A 4,158-nucleotide genomic window follows, 5' to 3' on the forward strand; every position below is an offset into this window, starting at 1 on the left:
TCCTCAGGACTAGATCCAGCAATGCATCCTTCCTCTTTGGGCAGGAAACTTACTGATCAATAAAATTCTCCTGAACACACTTCAGAAATTCCTCCCCTTCTCTGCCCTTAACACAATCACTACCCCATTCAACATTGGGGTAGTTAAAATCTCCATTTATCTCTACTCTATAGCTGTCGCACCTCTCAGTAATTTCTTTGCAAAGTTGCTCCTCTGTCTCCTTCCCAGTATTTGGCAGCCTATAAAATACACCAAGTAGTGTAATCGCTCCTCTATTGCTGCTTAACTCCAACCAAATAGATTCTGTCTTTGATTCCTCAAGGACATTCTCTCTTTCTACCACTGTAATATTTTCCTCAATCGAAACTGCTACCCCTCCTCTTTTTTTTTCCTTCCCGATCTTTTCTGAATACCTTGTACCCAGGAATATTCAGCATTCAATCCTCCCTTTTTTGAGCCAGGTGTCAGGTATCGGCACTACATCATATTGCCATGCGGCTAGTTGCGCCTGCAGCTCACCAACCTCATTACCTATATTTTGTGCATTTACAGACATGCACACCAAACCTAACTTAGAAATTAGATGCAACATCTGCCCTTTTACCTCTTCCCTTCCCACCGTCCAGGGCCCCAAACATTCCTTCCAGGTGAAACAGCAATTTACTTGTACTTCTTGCAATTCAGTATGCTGTATTCGCTGCTCACGATGCAGTCTCCTATACATTGAGGAGACCAAATGCAGATTGGGTGACCGCTTTGTGGAACACTTCCATCCGGCCCACAAGCATTATCCCAAGTTTCCATTCGCCTGTCACTTTAATTCTCCACTCCATTCCCACTCTGTCCTCTCTGACTCGGTCTCTTACACTGTCCCAACGAAGCTCAAAGCAACCTTGAGGAACAGCAATCTCTGCCCCTATTTTTTCCGATGGCAGCAGCTGCGGTATTTTTCTGTTTTGTAAAGATGAAAGTTTTACAGAAAATTGTATGTTTTAAAGTGCAAAATATGGAAGCTTCACCAATTTGTGGAGTGAAAAGAAAGTTGAAATGAGTGAACTAGAGGAGCAGGTGAATGAAGAAGTTGATTTTGTGTCTAAAGCAGGAGTAAATATGGAAGTTTTGCAGAAGGTGAAATGTTTTAAAAGTGTAAAATATGGAACGCTTCACGAATTTGCGTGTCATCCTTGCGCAGGGGCCATGCTAATCTTCTCTGTATCGTTCCAATTTTAGTATATGTGCTGCCGAAGCGAGCACGAATGTAAAATGAAGCGGACTGCTATATAAAGCATGGACATATTAAACACCTTTAGCTGATGGTTCTTTATTTTTTGTTATATTTTGAATTAGAATTTTCCCACAACACAAGATGTAGCTGATCTGAAATTAAGAACGTCTCCTTTAATTACTTATGTTCTAATAACATCACAATTGAAGGTAATATAGTTTTCTGCGCAGAGCATTATGGGCGGCAGGGTCCAAATGTAAATGAAGCCGGTGGGCGAGTCTGAAACCGTGGGGCTCTGGGGGCGGGGCCTGGGATGCTCAGGGGGCGGGGCCTGGGATGTTCAGGGGCGGGGCCTGTGATGCTCAGGGGGCGGGGCGGGGCCTGTTGCTGTGCTGGGTTTCCCGGTGGGCGGGGTTTATCCGGTGCTGTTTACAGTCCCCGTGTGGAGAGTGTGGCTGAGGACCGGCAGCATTCAGGGGTCGTGCCCGCCTTTCCACACACATCACCCGGCCCCGGGCCCTTCTCCCCTCCCTTCGCTCCTCCATTGGCGCCGTGCCTTCAGCTGGCTGGGCCCCAAGCTGTGGAACACTGTTCCTAAACCTCCACCTCGCTCTCTTCCATTGAAGCCCTCCTTAAAATGCATCTCTTTAAACTTTTGGTCACCAATGCTAATATATCCTTACGTCAAATTTTCTTTGAGTACTTACCTCTGAAGCGTATTGGGACGTTTTACTGTGCTAAAGGTGCTATATAAATACAAGTTGTCAGGATCATGTTACTTATGCTCCGTATGGTATGTTGTCTCCCTGGTGCCAGGGTAAGGGACATCACTGAGAGGGTGCAGGACTTTCTGCGGGGGGGAGGGGAAGAGCCAGAGGCTGTGGTCCATGTCAGAACCAATGACAAAGGGAGGAAGAGGTTTGAAGTGCTAGGGCGGAAGTTAAAAAGCAGGACCTCAAAGGTGGTAATCCCTGGATTATTCCCCATGCCATGTGCTAGTGTGAATACAAATACAAAGTTATGGTAGGTTAAAGTGTGGCTAGAGACATGGTGCAGGAGGGAGAGCTTCACATTCCTGGGACATTGGGACCAGTTCTGTGGCAGGAAGGGCCTGTTCAAGATTGACGGTTGCACCGGAAAAGAGCTGGGACCGATATCATAGTCATAGAGTCATAGTCATAGAGTCATAACGGCACAGAAGGAGGCCATTCGGCCCATCGAGTCCGTGCTGGCTCTCTGTAGAGCAATCCAGTCAGTCCCATTCCCCCGCTCTATCCCCGTAGCCCTGCAAAGTTGTTTCCCTCAGGTGCCTATCCAGTCTCCCCTTGAAAACATTGAGTGTCTCCGCTTCCATCACTTCTGTCGGCAGAGAGTTCCAGGTCCTCACCACTCGCTGCGTAAAAAAGTTTTTCCTCACATCCCCCCTGTATCTCTTGCCCAAAACCTTAAATCTGTGTCCCCTAGCCCTTGTACCATCAACTAGTGGGAACAGCCTTTCTCTGTCTACCTTATCCAAACCCATCATAATCTTGTACACCTCTAGCAAATCACCTCTCAATCTCCTTTGCTCTAATGAAAACAAATCCAACTTCTCCAACCTGTCCTTGTAGCTAAGATCCCCCATCCCTGGAACCATTCTGGTAAATCTCTGCACCTTCTCAATGGCCTTCACATCCTTCCTAAAGTGTGGTGACCAGAACTGGATGCAATACTCCAGCTGTGGTCTAACCAGCGCATTATAAAAGTTCAGCACAACTTCTCTACTTTTGTACTCAATGTCTCTATTTATGAAGCCGAAGACCCCATATGCTTTGTTAACCACTCTCTCAATACGTCCTGCCACCTTCAGGGACCTATGCCCATTAACTCCCAGGTCCCTCAGTACTCCAATGTCCAGGTCATTTATATATATATCAAAAAAAGCAGTGGCCCCAGCACTGACCCTTGTGGAACACCACCGTCTACCATCCTCCAGTCTGAAAAACAGCCATTTATCACAACTCGCTGTTTTCTGTCCTTAAGCCAATTCCTTATCCAAGCAGTACCAACAGGTGCGCATGCGCAGAAGGTGTCATAGAACGCCGCGCAATCACTTTGCAGTTTATTACCATCCATTAACATCCATTTCTCCTTTAAGTGCATCAATTTCTCTCTTTCATGGCCAGGAGTAAATACATTTGCAAATAATGTTTCAGCGGAACACCATGCTGGCGATTTGTCCACAGCCTTGGTGTCAGTCTGCTTTTCTCTTCCACCAGGTGCCCGAAACATCGACTTGTCTGTTCTCTCCATCTGACCCATCCACCTGCTGAGTGTTAGCAGCATTTTCTGTTTTTGTTCCAGATTTCCAGCCACTGTGGTATTTTTCTTTTTGTAAATATGAAAGTGTTACAGAAAATTGTATGTTTTAAAAGTGCAAAATATGGAAGCTTCGCCAATTTGTGGAGTTAAAAGGTTGAAATGAGTGAACTAGAGGAGCAGGTGAATGAAGAAGTTGATTTTGGGTTTAAAGCAGGAGTAAATAGGGATGTTTTGCAGAAGGTGAAATGTCTTAAAAGTGTAAAATATGGAACGCTTCACGAATTTGCGTGTCATCCTTGCGCAGGGGCTATGACTAATCTTCTCTGTATCGTTCCAATTTTAGTATATGTGCTGCCGAAGTGAGCACGAATATAGAATCAGGTCTTGTGCCTTATGGAGCCTCAATGTTGGTAAACACATTTTGGTGACACTGAGTTGGGTTTTTTTCTAGTCAAATTTTGAATGAACTTTGTGCCACAACATATTGCACAAAACAATGTTGTACTATAATTACCATTTTTACTTCCATAATTTATGACTTCGTAACATAAATATTGAAGGTAAGTAGATTTCCGTGCAGAGGATTATGGGCAGTAGGTTCCAGAGGTCACAGATTCCCTAATCTAGAGCTG

General features: G+C 45.2%; 2 non-coding genes across 2 annotated transcripts; both read right to left on the bottom strand.

Moving 5' to 3' along the window:
• Positions 1-1,147: 1,147 nt before the first annotated feature.
• LOC147104472 (U6 spliceosomal RNA) lies at positions 1,148-1,254 on the bottom strand. The gene has a single exon (XR_015072506.1). It is a non-coding gene; the product is annotated as a U6 spliceosomal RNA (small nuclear RNA).
• A 2,531-nt stretch (positions 1,255-3,785) lies between these two features.
• LOC147104473 (U6 spliceosomal RNA) lies at positions 3,786-3,893 on the bottom strand. Its single transcript, XR_015072609.1, has one exon. It is a non-coding gene; the product is annotated as a U6 spliceosomal RNA (small nuclear RNA).
• Between the last annotated feature and the right edge of the window lie 265 nt (positions 3,894-4,158).

Source organism: Somniosus microcephalus, chromosome 19 (assembly GCF_052327205.1).
Source record: "Somniosus microcephalus isolate GS21.2 chromosome 19, FLI_Smic_1.0, whole genome shotgun sequence".
Lineage (NCBI taxonomy): Eukaryota > Metazoa > Chordata > Chondrichthyes > Squaliformes > Somniosidae > Somniosus > Somniosus microcephalus.